Raw genomic sequence first — 25,335 nt, 5'->3', positions numbered from 1 at the left:
GGTGAGAGTCTCTCCTGAGACAACTGTTTTGGAAAGAAACCTGAAAATGGTGAGGTGTAAAAACCTGAAGAGGAAACAGTGAAAAACAGTCAAGAAAACAACATTTCAGTAAGATGTGGCATAGTTAACAGGGGTGATGGAGAACAAATATATTTTTAATTTTCTAAAAGCATGGTGGAGAGTCTGTCCATCGTCAGGAAGCATAAACAGAGATGTACAACTACAGCTCATTTGAGGAGAGAACTCAAATATATTTGTACAGAGTTACTACGCTGTAAATAATCTATCCTGTAATTTTGGGGTATTTATATGGGAATATATTTTAATTTCTAACCTTTAAATTTGATTGGTGTTTTTTCTAAATAGTAAGAAGTTTGTTGATCATCAGTGGGTGAACATGTTTGTCACTGTGCCTTGACAACTCACCATATACCTGTAGCTTGGTCTTTTTTATGCTGATCTCCCATGCTCCTTAGTGGCAAAAGAAGTGCTAGAGAATGTCCAGCATGCTGCACTCCATGCCTAGGATCTAAAGACTTTTATTTAGTCATTTACTCATTTCAAAGAACAAATTAAACTAGACTCTGCCATAGATTTACGTATATGCTGTAACAGTTAGTGCTTCTGATCCCAAAGCTAAGATCTTCTCTTACATAGAAGGCCCTTCTCACAGTCTTTAAGAGGGAAAAACCCCTCCTCCCCCTCTCTACTGAATAATGTCCCGACGACCCAAGGTCTGTATGATGACTCAGGGAGCTCTAAGTTGTGTTTCTGCCTTGAGATTCTTTCCCTCTACAAGAAAAGGCCTGAGACAAACGAGAAGCTGGCCACTATATATATATATATATATAATAAAGCCTCTCCAGTGTAGCTTTTAAAGCCTCTCAATATGTCCCAGGAAGCGTTTAAACATGATTGCCTGTGGCCCTCTGCATTCACCAGGCAGATTGGATTAGTCTCCTTAGAAGAAGTCTGTACAAAGAATTGGTAAGCTTCATTTGGACTTGACTCTTAACAGGGGCACTTGAGAGTGAAAAATACTGCAAATATATTCTCTCAAAGCAAAATATCAAGATCTGGACTACAAAGTTGGAAAAAGAATGGCACAAAGTGAAAACCAATGTAGTTCTTGGGTTATACTTGACTATTGCAAATCCTCCTTAGCTAGACAGGTAGCCTCTTCATCCTGAAGTTACATCTAAGACCTCATTCCTGTCGACAGCTTCCTCATAAGGGGGAAGCAAAGGGGCAGGTTTTTTTTCCTTATCTCTGGTGACCAGCAAGAGAACCCAACTGAACAGAATAAAACTGTTTCAGGGGAGACTTAGGCTGGATATTAGGTAAAGGTTCTTTACCTAGAGGGTGGTTGGGCACTGGAAGAGGCTCCCCAGGGAGGTGATCAGAGAACTAAGCCTGACAGAGTTCAAAAAGCATTTGGACATCAGGCACATAGTGTGATTCTTGGAAACAATGCTGTGCAGGGCCAGGAGCTGGACTCAGTGATCCTCGTGGGTCCCTTCCAGCTCCAGATATTCTGTGATTCTGTGATTCCCCATGGGGCAATCTGATATGTCTTTCCATCACTTACTGACATTCTGTCTTTCGAGTGTTTCTACACACAGCATAATCCAATTCGTACCCAAAAGAAATGCATATTCAAGATTTACTCTTTAAAGTTTTGAAGCTGTTCTTGGAACACTTGATGCTTTCCCCATCTAGCTTTCCATAGGAGAAAAGCTTGAGCCTATGGACACCAAAACAACTTGCAGTCTAGGCCTACTCAGGGACATGACCACCTTTTGCATGATCATAGTTCATTAGGCTGTCAATTTATCATTTTTTCACTGTGTTCTGACTAGGAAATAAGAGGACTAAATAGCTGGCTAGTCAGACAAAGCAGTTCCCTATAATAAAACTCATTCTTTGCAACAGGAAAGAATTACATAAAAGGTATAGACTGCCAGCAGCTACACTCCACTTGCTCCATGCAGAGACCAAGTGCAATACACAATAATACAGAGCCTACACTTGGCAAGGATGTGTCAGACAGCGGTGTATGCTCTACCCTCAGAGCTGTTGTCAGCCTTGTCAGAATTCATCAGCTCAGCTGAGTAGGTTTTAAGTCTCGCTATGGAAACTGGGGGATCTTTGAGATCTCCAGAGCTCTCCATTCCCACCAGCTGCTGGGGTAAAAAGCCAGGAGTCAGTCCATCCCTACAGTTGAGATGAAGGTTGTTGGTTCCAGATGGAGGCACTTAGGCACAAGTGCCAGACTTAACGCTCTTGCAGCTATAGCCACTTTTTCTGATATAGAAAAGAACCTGCTGCCTGTTTAGCTCTGCCTGTTTCCATGTCTGCATAAGGCTGGGGAGGCAATGGAGGAGCAGCAGCTCTCCAGAAGCAGCCCAGGAGGGACCATGACACATTCCCACTCAGCAGAGCAAACTTTCCCAGGCCTGTCTTCAAGCACAGGGCAGGGAGGCAAAATCTCCATGCTGTGGCAGGCTCTGTCATCAAAATTGTATTTGAATATTTCAAAGTACAGGCTTCTACTCTTGTCTTTTGGCTGTGACTCCTTTCTAGCTGAAGGTCATCTATCAGGCTGTAAAGTCCATATACTGTAACAGTGGGAAGAGTCAGGCTGCTTACCCTGCTTACCCTGGCACAACTTCACCTGGGTTGATGACTCCTCTCTGGAAACTGCTGACAATCAGTAAATAAGGCCTATGGTCACTCGTTGCTCAGTGACAGAACAGATCATTTAAAGGAGCACATTGCATCAGTGCACGGAAAATACAGTGTCCAGGGTGTGGGGGAGAAAGAAGCACCTAAATAAAGATTTCTGCACAGCATGAACACCCGAATGGTTTGACCTAGACTTGTAATTTTACTTCTGGCACTCATGGATTTTTCACTGGTTGGCCATTCAACCCTAAGTCTTTCTTTTTTATTGCCATTTTGTATGGGAAAAATTATAGTAGAAAAGAACTCCTAGAAAATATGAAAATTCAGAGAGATTGCAATTACAGTCTGCACACACTGGTGCAGGATTGCAGATTCCAAAAGGATATGCCTTGAGAAGTAATTTCACAAAATATGTACATTCTCACAATATGATTCTGTGCTATTCTCCCTGTTGGAGATGGTATCAATCTTGCAGATTAACTGCTACTCATTCAACTACATCCTCCAAGGGACTGTGGTTATCTTCATAAATGATTCAGGCAGCAACAGTGTGCAAACTTAACTCCTTGATGAGGAAGGAGCAGCTCCTTGATCATTTACTTTAGATGAATGCATTTTACTCCCTGATACTCTGTAGGGCTTGCAGCTAGGAGATGGGTCTCCCAAGTGAGTGCTGTAGCTCATCTCATTGTTATGATCATTTCCACAGGCTGAGAACCAAGTTTTAACACAGACAAAGGACTGGACCTCATCAAAAAACACCAGAAGTGATAAAACCAAAGTATATTTGGACAATTTTTGCTCATCTACCTTTAAAATTTGAGACTACAGAGAGTGCAAAGCCAGACTCTTTTTATCCCCTTAGGTCTCAAATTCACCCTGAACACCTGAGAAACTGAGACATGATGCATAGGACAGCAGTAAGGGAACACAGAAGTGACAAGGATAAGAGCAGCAGGAAGCCTAAGACAGTAAGGGACCATAACCAGAGTGATAAGGATGACTTGTTGCCAGGCTGTGAAGGAGAACAGAATGATCTGCTGACAGCAGAATGAAAGCCTAAGATATACAACAGAACTAGGAAAAGGCAGTGACTATTGGACTTCCATGTAAGAATTGACAAGTCTGTCACTCAGACTGTCGGAGCCAAGGAAGATGTACAATATCTGCCATAAGCAAAAGACATGAGGTGTGTGTTTGTGGCAAGAGCAAATGCTGATAGGAAGTGGGAGCAAGGAAAGCACAGAAAAAACTCCCCTAGTTGCCCTGCACATTGGAACAAATGATCCTGCCAGAACAGCTCCACCCACCAGAAATGAGGCTCAAAGCAAGGTGATCTGTATGATAACTGTCCCCAGTGTGGAGAACACATGGATCAACAAGAAAGTGAGGATTAATAGATGAATTAATGAATTATGTTTCTTGAAGCTGAGGAAGATTTCTGATGTGCAGCCCTTGGGAGGAATTAAAGGGAAACACAGGGATTTTGACACAGGGATTTCCTCGCTGCTGTCATCCTAAAGATATCATTAGCACAAATGTCATGTTAGGGTTGATGACATATTTGTATGTTTTTAGTGTTTAATAGTTCAGGCACTCAGGGAGCTCCTAACAAAAATGTTTACTTATTTGACCTGCACACAAACCCAAGCTCACAATACAGCAGAGCCTTTTTGACCTTCATAGGATCTGAGTCTACATCCAGGTTGAAATAGAAAAAACAAAGCCCTATGGTATATTTGTGCTTAGCTTGAGATCATTAAACTATCTCTCTTAGACTGGTGAAGTTTTCTAGCTCCAAAGCCTAGGACAAAGTCATTCTGGCTTTGAAAAGTTTACTGGTATTATTCCTAAAACTGAAGCTAAAATCGAAGCATTTTATGAATAAAATATGTCAGCATACTGACAACACATTCTTGTGAGTTCCTATCTATATCTCATGCAGGAATAAAAAAAAATAGAGCCTGAAAACTAATAAAATCCTGCATCAGAACTTACTTGAGCAGCTGAAAAAAGAATAAATCACAATATCCAAAAAGTAGCGCAGTAAAGTGTTATATCAAATAGAAATATGACAAAGATGTGATTATTCATTAAATTGGAAGTGTGTAAAGCCTAATCTGATCTACTAGTATTATAAGCCAGATATTTTACACCTAGCAGTTTATATTACATTTAAAATGTTCGTTATGGTTTAAACATTTTAGTGCTTGATATTGACTTTAAGCCTGAAGATTAGACAATTCAACACTTGCCAAAATCATATTTTACAGTTTAATCATCCTTAGTCTTAATGATTCACACTTTATTTTCAGCTGGCACATTTCTAGTTTTGTCTTCCAGCTGCTGGTTCTTGTTTTGCATCTCCCTGTTAGACTAAAGAGCTCTGTGATACCCAGTAACTTCTTCCCAGGAAAACACTTTTTGATTGTATTGATCACATTTCATGTAAATCATCTTTTAGGTAAAACAAACCATACGGCTCTCTCTCTTTCATTCTGAAATTACCCTCAGCCCTCATACTGTTTCTGTTGATTTCTTCTCTGTTATTGATTTTTCAGCTTCCTTCTTTAAATATTAGTTCATTTCATTTTAGCTGTTTACAAGCTGGGCCCTTAGCCTGAGCAAGTCTCCAAGGTCCCTCTATAGTCTACAGAGCACAGAAGGCAACTCCAGAAAGCAATTCATCCTTATCTCTCAGACACCTCTCTCAGGATCCAGAAATGATGATTTGGCTGTAACTTTTTCTCCACAGACTGCACCACGAATTTAGGCCATCCATTTGGACTACACACCCCACTTTCAGAAGGCTGAATTTCAGTTAAATAAATTCACATAGATATTTAAACTCTGGTATCAGTTGTTTACATCATGTCTGTCCCTCTTTGCTGCATTGTAACAGAGAAGCTCATTTTGATTTCCTCTGTAGTCCATGACCTCTGTATCCTTGTTAGCAGGGCTCTTCCAGATTGCATTTTCTCCTTTTGTAATCTGTACTTGGACCTACCATGTCCTGGGAAAATACAGATCACTATGCAAGCTCTATTACTATTCCCATTGTGATTATCATGATTTAAATAGCTTCACATCTCAGCTGAACCTATTGAAATTTCTTGTTTTGGAGGTTTAATGAAATAATACTAAGCTTTACAGATAAATGGCAACTTTGATGCAAGCTGAAAACTTCTTTTAAAGATAGAACAACTCAACACACTCCTTCATAAACAAGGCCTAAAAACTCAGATAGTTGTATTGATCTCACTCTTCAAAGCAACCGTAAATTTTGGAAGCCCTAACTTCATTTGGTAATAACACCTTTTAGTGATACAACATGAGCTTGTCTCAATAGGAGATGCTTGAAAATATCTTAATTCTGAAATGTATGACATTATAGAGAGAAAAATAACAGTTATTGCGGGAACACTTACCCGTAAATCTTTGAATTTCCAAGATCCTAGCATAAATAGGTAACAAGATGTTATGAAAATCTCTGCTGTGATATGCATCAAGGAAAACCTTACCATAAGATCTTAGAGATGTTCCAAAGGCACTAGCTGTGAAATAACCAGCTAACTTAGATCTTTGAATTAGTGATCTTACAAACACACTCCACCCTGAGCCACCTTCAATATCTTGCGGTCATTCTAAAGCTGCAAATGATCTTTGCTCCAATTACTTTTATGTATTATGTAGGAGAGCATAAATAATTGTTTTGAAATCAGGAAAAATATGCAAAAAAATAAGATCTCTATATATTATATAATAAGAATGAAATTAAGTGAAATAAAATCTTCATATTTACCATGGACTATATAAGAAAACTGAAGCATAAAAAAGGAGTGAGTTAAAGGAAAAAAAGAGAAAAATCAATCTATTAGAAGTGAATTAACAATCTACACTAAAGCCAAAAAGGCAAAAGAAATGCTAAGGAAAGCTACAAGTTGCATTATCAGGCAGAAGTCGTTTCTCAGTGCTCAGCTATGCTAGTCCTCAGTTACACAGGGCATTTATTTGAGAAGATACCACACAAGAACATTTAGAGGAGGGGACTGATGTTCCTTCTTTGGAGCAGCCGCTGAGAGAGGTTCCAGAGACATGGGAGGTGGCACAGGGAAAAAATCCCAGCTTGTGGAAAATGGGAGCAAGGAGGAGCTGGGAACAGACAGGCAGGCTACCCTGTGTGATGCAACCCAAAGTTGCTGAGATGGTTGAAGCCAGATAGACAAACAGTCATTGGCAAAAAGAAAGTGGGCAGGGGAAGAGCTGTATGTAAGTTCTGCTTCTTCCTGTTCCACTTTCTCTAGCCAATTTGCATTTTATGTAATTAAAAATTACTTATGTTCATAGCTTTTAAATCAGATCACATGGGAGTGGAGGAAGCTGAGTTTTAAACCAGCTGGTCTTTGGGGAGTTGAACACTGATCTTCATGTAGCAAAATGCAGAATTGAAACAGGTAAGATCCCCAAACAAAATGAGTCCTTCCTTGTGAGGAAGAAAAAGAAAAATCAGCAACATGCAAAATGGAAAGAACAGCAAGTTTTACAACATTCATTATTTAATCTGGAACTATAAATGCAAATGTCTTCATCATAAGCGAGTTACAGAGCTCTGCAACAACTCAGTCACACTAGTGAATATCCATAGTATTTTTGCTAAGTCAGCAACCTATTAGACTCTCATGGTCATCCTCAAGCATTAGAAAAAAGACACTTATTTTCATATGCCTTTCCAGCAAAATAGCAGTCTAAAAGTATTCTTCAATACTTATTCTGCAAGAAATTTAAATTCATAAGGAATTTTAAATCTTGCAGTTCCCTTTTTTTTCTTTGAATGGCCCATTTGAAATGAATCAACAGATTTTAAATTATTTCAAATCATTCTAATGAATCGATCACTGGCAAGATAAAAAAATGTCTTTGTAGTGCAAATTAATTATGTTATAATTAATTGTTGCTGTTTTTTAAAGGAAAGTAGTAATTTCAAGTTAAAAATTTGAAGTTTGTGTAAAATTCAAATAGAAAAAAATTAGAACAACTGAATATTAGGTAGCTATTTCTTCCTCTCCTCAATCAGTGGTAGTCTTCTTAGGGGAAGAAACATAACACTGCAGTAACTCTGAGCGATGTGGGGAATGCAGAAATGGTCTCCCGATGAAACCAGGAGAATGCAGACTGGGGAGTCAGAAGAGAACATGGACTCTCACTAGGGAGCACTAAAGATGGATGAGATCAATGTTCTAAAGGGACAGAGAGTACAGGTTTACTGTTTTAACATTGAAACAAAGTAAGCTGAAATGTGTTTACTGTGCTGTGGCAGTGTAGCACCTGGCAAGGTTCTTTTCTGGGACGGAGGACCTCGAACCACCTGGCTCAGTAAAATGAGAACAAGTCTTTTATTTGGCAAAAATTAAGTTAATCCCCTTGAGAAAACAGTTGTTTCCTCCCCTCTTTCATCCCCAGAGCCTTATTGGAAAATTAATTAAGAATGCCAGGCTTAAAACTGTCTAAAGGGTATTGTCCACTACACTAATTTTTATAAAGTTAGTAAAACAAACATAAAGGTGCTGTATTTCTAGTGAGGTTGTAATGAGATATTAAGTGTTACAAACAAGATGCACCACCACATTAAGTGAAACCCTCCGACCCCCTTGCAATGCTGAAGTATTCATCAAAGGAATCATCAACAAAGCTGTACTTCATAGTTATGCCTGTGCTTACTTTAGCAGCAATCTCCCTCCTGCCCATAATCACTTTTCTTAAGCTAAGATAATGATGTTCAGGCAGTATTGAATAAAGATTCACTAACATTTCTTTTGTCTTTTTAAGTTGCAATCTTTGCTTTCTGCTTTACATTTCATTGTGGGTTATTATGGCAGGGGAGTGAAACTTGTCAGTTGTCAAGCTCACAGTGTCAGCAGCCTGGAAATGCTCATGCTGCTAACTAGCAATTACTCACACAGCAGTGTTAGATCTGAGCAAGCATGGGCGTCTTTGCAAAGCCTTCAGAACTTCAGTTTCAGCTCCCAGTATATGCTATTGATGACAAACTACAAATCAGGGAAAGAAATGCGTTTTCAAATGAGGCATTCAGCCTGGGAGATTTCCATTCACTTTGCTACAGCTCCAATCAAGGAACTTGGGAATGTGCTGATTTACATGGGACCCTGCTGGCATTGCCAAGACGACAGATGGTACTTGGCCAATCAAATCAAATCAAAATGTGATTTCTTTAAAGAAATGTGGCACGTTGTTCCAGTGCTCATGCATGTTGTTTATTTGCAAATGCATCAGAGATTTCCGCCACTAATGACTAATTTTCAAGTTACTCAACTGTAACTCAGATTGTCACCTTTTTCTTCCAAATTTGGGATAGTATTCCTTGCAAGTGAGGTGGGGCAGGGTTCCAAGTGTACTGACAAAAAACCATACAAACCTGTCTTCTGTTGACAGGAAACTTGTAGGAGATTTGCAGCATTCTTACATTTTCCTCACAAAGTAGTTCTAGATTTTGTAACAAATCTTGTTATACTGGTCTCATTTTACATCTTTTTTTTTTTTGGCTGAACAATAGAAAAAATTATTGGTAATAGCATCACTATTGTTAATTTGATTGAAAATACTGGGGTTACATATTGGAGTTATCAAACTAGAAATCCACCTCCACGTAGTTTTATCTTATTGTCTTAAGTTACTATGGCAGCAGGCAAAATTACTAGAAGTTAAATAAACATTCTTTTTAGAGGAACATAAATTATTTTGGTTCATGCAACTTGAAAAGAAGATTAATATCTGTTATTTAGCTAAGCCATATTATTTCTCCTTTAAGAGTTGAGAAATTTTTCCTCAAACATGTAGCTCCTTTTTAGTTACTCTCCATTACAGTGTTTTAGAGATTATAGTTACTATCTCCCTGAGGAACTGTTTAATAAAACAAAATGAAATAATTAGGTATCATATAATTTGTAAAGATCTTTTTTCTACTTCTTTTTCCTTTGATAACTGATTATACAGTCAAACATGTTAACATTTGTCACACATAATTAGATTTTAGTTATCCCTCTAAGTGTTCAAGGCCAGGTTGGATGGAGCTGTGCACAACCTGGTCTAGTGGAAAGAGTCCCTTGCCATTGCAGGAGGGTGGAAGCTTGATTTTCTTTAGTGTTCCTTGCAACTGAGACCATTCTATGACTCTATGATTATAAATATCAGCTGTCTTCAAGTACTCAAACATCTACTTTGACTTAATGGTTTATACCAACTACTTAGACTGTGTTTTGTCATGACCAGTTGGGGATCATGCAACAGAAAATAAACCTTGAGATATTTATTGGCCTAGCTTCACATCCTAACAGTCAAATCCTCTCTTCACTGGAGAAAAAAAATGAGAACAGATGTTTGTACTTTCCTGACGCGTCGCAAGCAAAGACTAGACTTGAAAATGTTGTGGAAAATCCACAATGGTCTGTAAGTAAGATTCAAATCTAAGGGCATCCAATGTTCAGCCAGGATAAAAGGCTGTCCGGAAACTCACTCCACAATGGACTGCTGCAAAAGTCAACTCAAAGGAGCTGCCAGCTCTTCTTAATGACAATCATGTAAGACTTGAAAAGTCATCTGCACATTCTTGGCGAAGAATCCCTTCCTCAACATTCACAATTTAGGAACATATGGACTCCCTTGTCAGCTTATACTCATGCCCATCTGTTCAGATGGCATGGAATCTGCCCACAAGTCAGTCAGATGGTTGCTCAAGGGTACACGTGGCATGCAATTATGGGTTTAGAGCAGCCTGCACGATAGTGAAAACACCTTTTCTGCTGCAGGATGTCTCTCATCTGTACCAGCAGTCAAGCTTTGGCACCACTTGCCTCCTTACACTTAAGCAAAGATGTTTGAATGTATTTGACAGAAAAGGAAGCTGTCCGCTGACCACTCTCATTGATTGTTGGGAATAGGGCTGGCTGAGTAACAGAAAAGCACAAAAAGGAACTCTTTCTCAGTCTTGGCTAATCACGCAAACTTAATGGGCTTACAAAGTAGCCCAGAGGAGTATACAAAATATGCAGAACCACTCCCGAATATTTCAGTGAAGATTAAGGCATAGAATGTAGTACCTAAAATATACCTAGAAACATCATTTCACTTTTGCTTTCATCTTTCACTGTTGCTGGGAAAACGTGGGGACCAGGTGAGAGGCAAAAAGATAATCTAACAGGCACAGTCAGCTCCTAGACAATGATATGACCCTCATGACACAGCAGCATTCAAAATATACGAACTTGCATTTCCTATAACAAGTTGGGAGCTGGTTTTAGATTTTGCAGTAGTTGCTCCCTAGTAACAACCCTCAGGCACATTGGTAATTGACAGGGCTGTGCTGTGGGTTTAACTCGGATGGCCCAGGGCATCTAGGAAGAAGCTTTACATCTGCCCAGATATCAAACAAAAAGTGAGTTTTCAACATCTGTGTGGCAGCATCCCATTGAAGAAAAGCCCTCCTGCCTTCAGTGAAAAGACTTAGCAAGTGAGTAGGTAAAATGGGGGAAGACAGGTGAAAGACTTTTCCTTTACAGAACAGTGCAGCATCCTGGCAGATTGACCCAGAAAGCTTTTAGAGAGCAGAGTACCATATACCTACATCAACACTCCATGTCTGGGAAAGAAACTGCACGTTTATGTCCAAGCAGGGGTTGGTCCTGGCATGGAGAAACTTTTCAGCATTTACTGTAGTGGTTGCTCTTTCATTTACATCAAATGAAAGAGCATTCAGCTGCTACTTTTCCGAATCACATTAATTTTTTTCTCCAAGTACATGCAAATTCATTACAAAAGTTTGATATCCCACAGACTGGCTTATTCAAGCATGTGTAGACATGCAGGAGGAAGTTTGAGCTGTAGATGAAAAACTCCTCTGAAATTATCCCTCTTCTGAATATTGTTTATCCAAACAACTTTAGGGAATGCCTTCTAGCAATTAGTATAGTCAAAAAATAAATATTAAAAAAATAGCTTGCACAGTTCAGAGACCAGAAAAGGATTAAACTGGTAGTTAATAATGTTTGAAATGTCTAATCAGAAATCCTGTAAAATGCTGTCTTTCAGTTCTATTTCAGTAGACATTAAATTAGGAGACAGCCGAACCACTTAATGAAAGTAAGTCCACAAATAAGAACAAATCCAGAGAAAATAATTCTTCAGTAAGCAAGGGAGATTTATCCAAGTCAATACAATTAATACAACTCAAATAACATAAGGCATTTCACTCAAATATTTGTTTCAATTCTTCAGGTAATTCACACTACCACCTGTATTTCCTTTCTATAAACTCTTGAATAGGAAAGCTTTATCTACAAGTTCAGTGGAATACGAATTGCAAAGTGTGTTCTACAATCAATTTTTGATTTTTAAAACAGGTTTTAAAATCTGTTCATTAAGTAGTACAAATAAAGAATACCTTCAAGGAAAATTTTTATATATTGCAGATAAAAAGTAACTGTGCACATCATGTTATATATTAACTCCTCTGTTTCCATGTTTTTCAGAGCTAATTTTCCAGTGTTCACTCATTTTTTCTTAGCAAATAAGGCACTAAGAGACTGTGCCTTCCAATCAGAACTAGGAGTTAGCATGATCTTTTCTCAGTAGCAAACTTGAAATAAATCCTATTGATTTATGTTGGTTTGATTCTCAGGTTTAGAAAGTTTTATCAGATTAAAGTGTAAGGAGAATGCTTCATTGAAAAAGTGTTCATTTTACCTTGCACCTTTTTTTTTACCTTTTTAAGTATTCCTCTTCAAGAGCAGAAGAAACTCTAGCATTCTAAAAGGCATGAAAAACAAAGAGCAGCAAATTTGGCCTTGGATCTTAGGCAGCTGTAGAACAGTGACAAATGAATTTGCTAATATCATTTATATCCTGGAAAAGGAAGAAGTGAAAAACCCACAAAAAAACCCCTTACTTTTCCTGAATAGGCACAATATCAAATGTAGTGATTATCAAGCTACTGGGTCTTACCTTCTAGAGTCTATTATTACCAAACCTGAACAGACTGTCATACAACTGACTACGATTCAGTAAGCACTCCACAACAAAAGCCATAATTTAAAACAAGAATACAGGAGCATACATAAGTAAAACTGACCTCAATAAAGTCAAACTTCTCCAAACAACAGACAAAAAAATCACAATGACAGATGGTCTACTGAATGCCCAATATTAGTAAGTTCTTAATGCACTTTTTCACGTTACTATATTAGGGAAAAAAATACACCAGAAGGACTTCCACATGACGAAGAAATTCCATTAGGTGAACTACTCTTTTGGACATTCAAAAATGAATGCCACGTGTATAGCAGGGACATATTCTGAAATAATTCCTTCTGCTTGTTAAATAAATTATTGTATGAAAATCTTAGTCTTTCCTCTTGAAAAGCAAGTCCAGTAAAAAGAGGATTACCTAGATTTGTCCTACCATTGAAAATTGAGGTTTTGAACTAAATCTTAACATTTTCAGGACCATTCAACAGTGCAAACTTTTGGCTTTTGATTTCCCAGTGTCAAGGGTCCATCAGCTCAGCACCTGTGAAGCAACGTGAACTTAAAGGTCCACACACATATAAGGAACTAAATATGGAACTAAATACAGAACTGAGAATAGGAGAATTTTAGTAAAATTACAATGATGAAAATCCACAAAAAAATTTTAGTCACTTCTCTGGATCCAAAATTCAGATTATTTAAAGATGTCAGCTCTCCCAGATACAATCTCTGAGAAAAACAAATGGGCAACAGAGACATAGTAATCTTTTTAACTGAATTCAGATCAGTAGTGCTTACCCAATCCGAAAAGCATAAAAGACCTCTTCCCTCCTCCATCTCTACAGGAGAAAAGCAGTGCATGAAGAAATGCTATTTTTAGATAGCATTCGCATTGGTTTATATCAAACAGTTCCATCTAAATACATACTACCGAAGCAGTGCAGAGATTAATACTGGGATGCAGTACAGGGACTGAGAATTTGGGCATGCAGGTGTGTTTCCTAAGGAAAACTCTGAGTAACTTTTGAAATAGCCTTTGATAAAAAAAAAAAATAATGAAAACTCAGTAAGTCAAGTCAGTTGGAACTGGGGAGCCAAGGCCTCTAGACGTGCACTAAGGATCAATTCTGCATTCACGGGAACAGAAATTAGAACAAATGACTTTGTAAAACCACAATAAAATACTTCCTTGCAGTTAGTGTGTATCTACCATCTTTTTATAATTCTGTGTACCAAGAACTGACACTTTCACTGTGAGACCACAGTCCTTCAGGACTCCGTCTTTATTTGAAACAAGAAGAAAAGGAGTTAAAATTTCAAACGAAATTACTGACTGAATAATACCAACCTACAGGAAGATCGCGACTTCTGAGATACTCGTCAAAGCGTTCACCAGAAATACAAAAATTGTCCTCCAGCACTCTTTGGATAATGGACTCTGTCCCATCACTAAATAGAAACCTGGAGCGAGGTGACATGGCTGGGAACATCAACCCACCCAGACACTGAAAAGCTGAAACACTTCAGTAATGGAGGGGACTCTGGAACCGCTGCATAATGAGTCCTGATGGAACAAAAGAAATCTCTCCATTTCCATACAATTAGGTTGCTGCAGACTGGAATTGATTATGCAGACCTGATCAGCAACATTACTCAGCCTGGAAACTGTGCAATCCACAGAATAACATTTTATGAATACAGTCTTGCGTCACGGCTTGTGATTAATATTCTGTTAGGGACTGACTTGATTATTCCAATTATAAGAATTAGCTTACAATGGACTTTGAAAAAAATGTAACCATGTGGGAAATCCCTTGCAGTGCCACAGTAACTCTCACTTTTAACACATTCAATATATGACAATAGTGTATTTAAAACTGGATTATTTATGGTCATGTATATTAGAATAAAAGAGGCATTCTGAAAAAGCAGAGCTGATAGACCAGAATAAGCCTTTCTATGACACATAAAGTTTAAAAGCATTTGTCCTTGAATGCAACAGGGGATGGTGATGCTCTAAGTTGAATGGATATGTGTGCGAATGCCCACATCAATAAAAAAGGTTTGTACACTGTTAAATACAGCCCTTGGAGATAAGCTAATTAGCAAAATAGAGAGTTTTAAAACTCTCAAGTGAAATCTTTGAACTGAAAAAAGTTATCTACTAATGAAGTCCCCTGTGGGTTACAGTCTAGATTTGGCAGCATACATACTTCTGTAGCTGAATTTCAACGAGGTTGATACACAGAACTTCAGCAAGAGAAGTTGCATTTAAGGACAGAAAAAATGATAGGTACGTATATAAAATACCCAGTGACCACTATGTCTCTTCACAATTATTAGTGTTTAGGCTGTAAGGTGAAGAAGAGCAATCTAAACGTCCTCTCTCTGAAAGGGAAGTGGCAAGTGAGATACACATTTATGGATGATTGGTTTCAAGCAATATCTGAGAAGTCGCTCACCCATATGAAACGTAACAGAATTTATTGTTATGAAAGTCATATAAGTATATATTTTAAATGTATTGCACAGAAACAGATAAGACCTCTCGTTTTTGGGCTTAATGGTTTCTGTAAAAAGGCTTCTTTTTCTGTGCTTTTTTAGCATAAAATATTCAGGTTTACGACTACGCCTGAATTAGAATCTTGAATCTAATAAAAAATGCAAGCAGACTAAATATCCAGTGTGGAGCTCCATATAGATTTAATAGTTGTACTAATCTTGACAATAAGAGAAGGATTGTACCTGAAACAGCGTAACTTTTTCCTTATTAAGGACACATGATTTATCACACTGCAACCAAGAAGCTGGCTGGATGAGCCTCATTATTTAATTAATATGATATTTTCATATGTTTTATGATTCCTTCTCTCTCTTTGACTACAAATTCTGGAAATTACACAAAAGTGGTTTTGCGGAACAATCAAAACAAATCAAGTTCTGAATTTATCAGGTTCCTAAAACTGTGACAAGTCAAAAACACAGAGACACAGAAAATGAAGATCTGGACTGAAAACAGGAGAAGTTGTTTCTAATCCTCCAGGAATAGCATTGGGACTTAAAAAACTGCCATCAAAAAGGCCAGGACAGTCAGGAGAAAGGGAAAAGGTATGAAAAAAGCAACCTCCAAAAAAGTGTCTCTGACAAACATCAGGATTATTACACCCAAACATACATATGAGGAGAGAATTACATTCCTTCTCTCTTACCTACAAAGAGTTTTCCAAGCACACATACTTTTGTATTCCAGGCTGAAGACTGACACCTCTTTGACCTGTGGCATTGTAGGAGAAGAGGGAATAAAGCACTCCCAGGCTACCTTAGAGAGAGCACTGCAGAGCTGTAACAGAACAGTTAACAGAGCAAGGAAAACCTGGCTTTCACATTCTGTAATTTTAATCATTTCATTAAATTTCATTATTTGTATGGGATCTGCTGCTCCAGCTGGATCCTTGTAAGTCTATGGAATCTGATGGGTTTCATCTGAGAATACTCAAAGAGCTGGCTGATGTCAGTTTGAGGCCTGTCTCAGTAATTTTGGAATGGTCTTGGGAATCTGGAGATGCCCCAGTTGACTGGAATCTGGCAAATGTCCCAATTTTCAAGAAGGATGACCCGGGAAACTAAAGGCCCAAGAGTCTTACTTCAGTGCATGGTAAAATTTTGGAGAAGATTATTCTGGGATTTACTGAAAAACCTGAAGGACAACACAGCCATCAGTCACAACCAGCATGGCTTCATGAGATGAAAGTTCTCCTTGTCAAACTTAGTTTCCTTAATTTCACCGTTTGTCATCTCAGAAACTGTCTCGGGAAGTTATGACAGAAGCTTTTGATTCTGTCTCTCCTTCTGGACAAAATGTCCAGCATTCAGCTGGATAAATACATCATGTGATGAGTGAGCAACTGGCTCATGGGTCAGGTACAAAAGGTTATAGAAAATGGGGTGACATCAGAGTGGTGATCAGTCACTAATGAGATTCCACAGGGCTCCATTTTAGGGCCAGTACCCTACAATGTCTTCATAAATGACTTGGACACAGGACTCAAAGGAATACTAAGTTCTTCTACAGCACTACATTGAGAGGAGCTGTTGACTCCCTCAAAGGCAGAGACGCCCTGCAGAGAGACCTTGACAAATCAGGGAGATGGGCAATCACCAACTGTATGAAGTTCAGCAAGGGAAAGTTGAAGCCAGATTCTGCACCTGAGTTGGGGCAGCTCTGGATATATGGAGAGACTTGGGAACATGAGGCTGGAGATCAGCCCCGTGGAAGGGGACCTGTGGTCCTGGTCAATGACGAGTTGAACCTGAGTCAGCAGTGCCCTGGCAGCCAGGAGGGCCAAGTGTGTCCTGGGGTGCATCAGGCACAGCATCAGCAGCTGGGCAAGGGAGGGGATTGTCCCACTCTGCTCCACACTGCGAGGGAGCGACCCTTCTAACTCAGTACATTCTGTAATTCTATTCCTCATTTAAATCAAGCTTGAAGTTTCTGGCTTGCCTTGGTTTTGGTAGAAACACACTTTTTCTTTTTGAACTAGTTAACTTGCCTTGCTGACATGTCTATTCTTTTATTTGCCAGATGGGAGTAGCTTCAAAGGTGCATTTCTGTTTATTCAATACACATCTTTCAGCAGTTTTACTGGTATTTAGTGACTATAATCTGAGGGATGCAGAAAGCACATTTTCACTTGTATTAAAGTTATCCAGGAAGAGAGGAAAGTGGCTGACATTAAAATTCCTACAAAACAGAAGCAATATAAAAGTAGGGATGTCATGGGGCCGCTGTAAATGTCCTCATCCATCAAGAAAAGTGCAAGTTAAAGACAGAGAGTTTGAATGTCCCGTTGCTTGGTTAATTGTTCTTGTGATGTTTTTGGAGACTGTAAGGTTCATACTTACCCATCTTTTCTGTGAGCCCATCATGCTTAACACTTAACACAGAGATCTCCAGATTATTTATTACTTGTTTACTAGACAGTTGCTTGGAACAGACAATTTTCTAGGTGACTTCTGAATTATTTGCTGCCTATAGTGGTTGTAACTGATCCCATTGTTTCCTTCCAGGACATTTGAAAAAAACCCCACTGTTTTGTAGCTGCAAAATGTAGCTGCAAAAATGTTAACCTGTATTCAGCAAATGTGTGGTGGCATTGGAGGGCTACCTATGGATCACTTGTTTGTAGTAATGCAATCAAGAAAAAAAATGAGGAAACTGAATTTTGTGTATGCAAAAAAAGACTGCAAAACTTACCTGCTGTGCTGTGCTAGAGAGAAAAACTTGGCCCCAAAGTAGATAAACTGAAAGGATCTCTTTATTCCTCATAGACTTTTTAAAAATTATTTCAGTACTGTTATTTCCCATATAAAGCAGAGTAAAGAAAGAACTGTCAGGTTGCAAATGCCTGAAGGCAGGGAAAGAAGAGGTCGGGCAGTCAGACATCTTTTATGTTCCTTTTCTACATTTTAAAAAAAAAAAAAAAAGAGTATATTGCTCAGAACAAAGTCAACTTCATCCAGCATCCTGTCTGCCAGTGGACAGTAACAGATGTGTCAGAAACAAGAGGGCAATAAACATAGTACTCTCAGCTTCCAGAAATCTATGGCTTAAGGTCTTAGCGAGACACTGTTTACATCTTTGAGTTTAATATCTTGTGATGGATTTTTTTGTTATTATGCTATGAATTTATTCATGACTTTTAACCTGTTTTAGTAAGGACTTTTTTTGGCTGTTATAAAGTTGCTGCCATTTGATTCTCTTACAGGGAAAAAGGAGAGGAAACACAAATTCTCAAGAGCAGTAAGGGCATCCTGGATCCAGACAGCTCCATACTGATGACTTTTATGTAATCTCCATTCCTTTTTCATGTGTTGCCTGCTATTCCACAGCTGGGCACCAAGATGACAGTCAATGGACCTATCCATGGTGATACCAGGATTGATTTTCTGAAGAGTAGTAGCTATTTTTGAAATAATACTAATTCTCCTAAGTAAGGTTATTTCTCTTTCAAGCTTACTAATAGTGATACGTCATGGCCTATGAACAGTACCCTGAGCAAAGAAATATTACAAAGCAAATTATCATTGCAAGTCTAATTTTTTAGGAAAGGCCATAAAACATATTGATGAGTGGCTGGAAATACACACCTACTGTATTTTCATGCATTGAAACTGTATTTTGGATAGCTTACACTCCTGGAAAAGACCAGGTATTTGAAAAGCAATCGTGTTAGCAAAGCTCTTCATATAGCTTGCAGAAAACACTAGGAGCAGGGTAAGGTAGTCTGACTTGCAGGAATTCCTGAACTAGAAAGGTGGTGAAGTGAGACAGCGAAAGGGACTCAAAAGCCTTTCTAGATCACTTATGCCTTCAAGATTTGAGGGCCAAATAAACTGATGAATTAATGTAGATAATTTGGGCACAATGTCTCCATAGTGATTAGCAAACAAGCAACACATTTGTTCCTTCGTGGACTCTGGCACCTTATACCCAGCCCCAGCTGGATGTTTTTACAAAGTTCAATGTCTGTTTTAAAAAACACGAGTGCTTATTTTTTTTAAACATTCCCAGATTAGGAATGTCAAAAGCAAACATCTACAGAATGTCCAGGCCTCATTTTATTTTGAACTTTTGCACAGCACTAATGAGATTACATCTAGACTAAAGGGAATTCTGAACTATGCTGTTGTGTTTTTCATCTCCTACCAAAGTCTTCTTCAAAATTCACAGCTCATTTGAACCTTTTGACTACTAATAAACAAAGCTTTGTATTATCACTATTATCTCCTAATTAAAATATATCTCCTTTCAGACCTTTATTGAATAACATAAAGCTTCAGCTGCAAGTGTCTACAGAAGTTATTGTGCAGACTTGAGCTAATTGCACCTCAGAAATCATAGTTCTGCTATAAACTGACAGAAGACAAGCTACATATAAGATATATCAATCACTCCTCTTTAAAATAGTTCTAGAGAAAGATCTTAGAGGTTTTAAGCTCAGTTTTACAGAACACATGCTTCGGCCTACATCTTTACAGCTATAACAAAGTGTTATTTCTGCTTTTAAAACCTCATGATACCTCAAAGAGTTTCTTGTGCAATTTGAGGTAGTTTTTTTCATTTGAGACTATTTTATTATTTTTGTCAGAAGAATTTGACATCTGTCACAACTTAAAACCAAGCCCAATGAAAACTTTTCTAAATTGTACTGCCACAAAATCTACTGGCAGAGTACAAACCTCGTGTTCTGCAGGCATATCTACCCACAATCTGCCTATGCTGTGAGGGCAGAAGAATAATTTTTGTGGTATGTTGAACATGCTTATAAATTGCAGTGGGTGTGTTACAAGAGACAGCATAACAAAGACAAATGATACCTACCAATACTCCTCACACATAATATATATGCCTGCCTTTCTGTCAGAATCTCTGGGGGGAGAAAGATGGAAGAGAGCCAGCAGGTCACCAACTAAGGAGTCAGGTGGAAGGTAGGTACCTGTTAATTGCGTGGGAAGACACAAAAAGGGTGATGGAAGTAGGAAGCTCTTATCATCAAAGAAGCCCAAACCACCTTGGGACGAGGGAACCTGGAGGAAGATGGGACCACCTAACCTATGCTTCATCTGAACATTGCTGACTTTCACTTTTGAGTAATTCATTAAAGTTTGGACTGCTTCCATCAATGTCACAAGGATAAATTCACAGCTGTGAAATGTTGCAGCATAAGTGTCTCTTTTAAAGAAGGGGAGCTGGGTCCCATAGCACAATGTCAATGCCGTGCTCATAGTCACACATTGGAATGACAGGACAGCCCTATGCTGAACAAGATCACTGTAATTGAGATGGATCTTCACCGAAGGATGCAGATCATGGAAGTTACACATTAGTGAGGACAAGGGGACAGATCTACAAATTTAGTAACAGCAATTCTCAGTAGTAAACATTTATAATTCCAGGTAGCCCTGCTGCCACTGGTACCTCCTCCCATCACAACTAGGGTGTCCAGGTGCCTTCAGGAGGGAGAGGGATAATGGGACAGGATCCTTTAGTTTTTAAAAGGATGGCAGGATCCCAACACAGTCAAAGCTTAGAAAGAGACACCTTCCTCTACGTCAGCCAAGATGACTAAAATGGCATACTTCATCTGAATGCAAATTAACATAATAAAGGAAAAATAAAAAAGCAGCATGGGGAGATAGAACAGAAGTACGAGCGGTTTATACGCAATGCTCTCCCTGCCCACCATTCCCCTGTGGACAAGTCCTTGTTTTCATAAAATCTTAGGATTATCTGAGTTGCAGGCCATTCCACCTGCTCCTCTTTCTGCCCACTCTGGATCTGGGCATGCTGTCTGGCCCTCACTCTCCTCAGAGAAGCCTCCAGACCCAGCTACAGCTGCTACCAAAGTCCCTGCAGTGCTCCCCCAAGCAAGGTGCCCAGGCAGCCTCCCACTCCAGACACTCCTTCCAGAACAGCCCCCCCCCAAAGGAGCATCTGAGCCCCAACACTGCCCATCACAAAAAGGGACAAAGGAGAGGAATAGAGAGGAGCAACCAGGATCATCTAAGAGGTGCCATGAACCAGGAGAAATATGATGAATGTGTATAAACAATGAGTGCAAAAGAGAAAGATTGTCCATCTTCTTTGCTAAGAATTAAAGAGCAGTGAATGGCAATAACAAATGATGAATTCACAACAGACAGAGATGGTTCTTCAGATGTGTAGTTCAGCTTTGTTGTGGATGCAATAAAGATTACTTGGATTCAAAGATGGACAGAAAAAATCTTGGCTTAAAAAAAAATCTAGTTAGCAGCACTGAATATAAGGCTGACTCAAGAGCTTCAAAAATCACTGATCAGTGGTTGCTTGGAGAATATTTAGATAAAATATCATGCTTTTGTGTCTCTGGTACTTTTCCCTACATTTCACTGGCAGGATCATTGGTGACCATCAGGGACAGGAAACTAAGGCAGACTGAGTAAAGCCTTAGTTTTTCAATTCATGAAAAATGAATTTTTTGTTTATCTAACATAAATTGTACTTTAAACTGTTATATAAGAAGCCCCAGACTCACTGGGTAACTGCAAATAGGAGGGTGTCCTCTATCCCTGTTCAGAGAGCAGCAGCATAGCTCTCTCTTAAAATTAAGAATTGACACTAGTAAGCTTCTTATCATTAAAAAAATAGAGATCTATTTTTTTGCATCACAGCCAATCATGGTGGTTCATAATGAGCCTGAATCCTTCTTGGATTTTTGTTAAATAACCACAGAGGAATATGGAGGAAATCAACAAACTTAACTCTAAGGTGACCGTCATAGTGGAAAAAGAGGGAAGCATCATTTATGATTTAATTAATTTAACTATTTAATTAATAATACGAAAGGGAAAGGAAGGAAGGTGGACAATATGACACTTTTATGTGTCATTTTGATGTGATACATTTATGTGTCAATTTTATGGTGTTTGGGAAACTTAAACAGAAGGCCCTGTACCATTACATTCAGCAATAAGGCAACTGAAGGGACCAAGACTAGAAAAGTAGAGGAAATAAAAAAAATTGAGAGCATCTTTGTCTCTCTGTTAGGAGATTAGAACTGATTGCATTACAAACCTTTATTTATTTATGAGTTCAATTTTCTTTGAAATAAAATGTACAAAGATGCAGAAATCTTTACATCAAAGAGGCAGGGACAACACCACCTGCACACAACAGCATCAACAGTGCCAGCAGAACAAGTCTCTTCACACACAGGGGAACTTTTGATCTCAAGAGTAATTTTAATTTTGACAATATCTAAGGGATTTTTCTGTTGTATTTACATCCATCTTTGATGAAATAAAATCCTTATTGGGCTATTCCCTTCCTCTTTTTTTATTGGACTTAAACTATTCTCTTCCTCTTTTTCCCTTAGACTTCCTATCCTATTGATGATGATTTTCTTTCTACACCTCTCTCAGATTATTCCTTAATCAATAAGGAACGTCTTGACAAACAGGTTCAGGTTGCTAAATTTCTGCATTCTTCCAACCACTTCAGGAATTTCATTCCTAGACTGTAGTCTGGTTTGTTTACAAGTCCTTTACAGACCAAAAAAGGCCATAATTATTTCTCAGAGGAAGATATATAGCAGCTGGCCTCACTGTTTTCTAAGTGAGGAATTTGAAGATAAAGATGTAGCACCTGAAATACTGACATACTTGAACAAATTCTTCTGGAATTTCACAAGAACAATTCATTTTATTCCAAGATGGCTTATGTCAATTCACAAGAGGGAGGTTTTCTTTGTTATTTTTTTTAAATGGTTTAGCATTATATGAGTTCCCAACCTTTTGATATTTAACTTGGAAACATCTTCTTGCAAGGTTTCTATGAAGGACACCTATTTGTTTTGCACTGGGAAAGTACTTTTATTTCCTCATGTATACACTTTGACTCTTTGTGATTTCAGATACTATACTGCCTCTGAAAGTTTTGTTCTTTAAACATGTTCCTGCCCATTATTTGTATATTTATTTTCCTGTTTATCCTATTAATTTTGTTTTACTTTGGTTTCACTTCTGGAGTTTTCTGCAACTTAGTTTTTATAAAGGCTTAACACTGGAAAACGTGCATGATTACTGGATTATGCAAACAGAAGAACAAGCTGTGCACTCAAATTCCTTGCCTAATTGCTATTATGAAGGAACCAGACAAAGTTTTCAAGTGCTGCTCACCACTTCATCACCTTTACAATTGTGCTAGCTTCATTAATGAGCAGACAAATCAAAAATATTAAAAGTTATAGCAGTTATATTGAAAAAATAGGCAGGTCTAGCTGCTGTTGCATTTACCAGGGATGCCAGTGGTGTAATACTCCAGCATCCTGCAACCTCAGCACCATCTCAGAAGCAACAGCCCCTTCCCTCAGCCCATATAAATTGCAGACTAAAGGCTCTTTGGATGTTTCATTACAGGAACAGTAAATAAAACTAATCAAAGGAAATGTCTTGTTCACATTACCCAGTCTTTTAGGAACAAAAAGGCCTAAAACTGTCATACTATATAACTCATGAGGTTTACAACTCTTAATTTTAAAATTACATACCATATTCCTGTCAAAATATGTCCCTCTACAACCTAAATTATTGTTGTGAGCGGAAAAACGTGATGTTTAACTCATAGAAAGAAACCAAATGGAAAATTTAGACTTCCTTTTAGCAGTAAATAACATTAAAAGAAGTGTCATAGAGCACATTTCAACAATCAGCCACAGGCTAAATAAGCAGGAAACAAAGTGAAATGAAGCAATCCAGTGGGTTGATTCATGAGGTTGCATACCAGCAAAGCTTGGTTTGAACCCTGTCTGGAGTTAGAAGAAAAATAAAAGTAACCACGTCATCTTTAGCCTTCCTACAATACCAAAAACATCAGTTATGTTCCCATATGGAGAGAGCAGCAAAGTTTATGGGCAACTATATTAAGATGACAGCAGGAAACTGGGGTAGCAAGATTTCTCTGTGCAAGGGTAACAATGGGAGGCTAAAGCAGCGTTTTCATGGAAACAGAGATACACATAGTTGGTAACAACAGGAAAAGGTAATCCCTCTCTCTGTGGCATTGAGACAATGCTTCCACCGTCTTGTAACACATCCAGATCAAGCGGTACTTTCCAGAGAAGACTACTGTACCCAGTAGAGCCAAACTGGGTAAATTCATACACTTTTTTCTCACCACCTGCCTGGATGCAGCAGTTTATTTAATCAAATATACATTTTAACAAGCATAGCATTAACAATAAAAGCATTTTTAAAATCTGATGAGACACAGTTTTGCTAAGTCCGACTTAAGATTCAATTCCATCTCAGACAAAAACAGAGTTTCTAGTCATTTAGAACAGGAGGGAGTTGTTTCTCTCTAATTTTGCTTGAATGTTCTCGAGTCCATCCTTCCTTTCCCTAATAAAGCATCAGAGGATAGCAAATACAGCATATCTATGATTTTATTATGCAACTACATTAGTAACATATTTTGCATTACTTCTCTGCTTCACTCAAGTATTTTTGTTCTGTGTGGCACCCAGAGAAATCTCTGTTAAAAACAGTACACACCTAATGATTATTTTCTCAGCTGTTTTCACAGTCTTCTGATCATTTCACAAGTTCCATTGACTTTTAATTAACAAATTGATAGGAATTGATAATCATTTGCTTAAGTTACAAGCAAACATCATTCATATGCTAAACTTACTGAACAGCATGGAGTAAAGCAGTTACCACCAACACACTGAGCACTCAGAGAGCTGTAACTTCTGTTCAGAACCTGCTGTTCAGCAATTTCCGAATGTTTCCAAAGTTTTCTCACAGTGAACTCAGAAGTTTCAACTGACACAAATCATAGAATCATTTAGGTTCAAAAATACCTCTAAGTTCATCGAGTCCAGCAAACATTGTTATCATTAAACCATGTTCCTAAGTGCCACATCTACATCCAGCTTTACTGCAAAAAATAAGCAGTCTTGTCCTCCCAAGAAGTTCTTGTTTCTCTTTCTCCTCCAGCTCATACATCAACTCAATCACTCAAATAGTCAAATCCAACCTACTGAGATAATTTAAGACCAGAATATGATGGCT

Source organism: Corvus hawaiiensis, chromosome 3, assembly GCF_020740725.1.
Source record: "Corvus hawaiiensis isolate bCorHaw1 chromosome 3, bCorHaw1.pri.cur, whole genome shotgun sequence".
NCBI classification, from domain to species: domain Eukaryota; kingdom Metazoa; phylum Chordata; class Aves; order Passeriformes; family Corvidae; genus Corvus; species Corvus hawaiiensis.
This window is presented reverse-complemented; position numbering follows the sequence as displayed.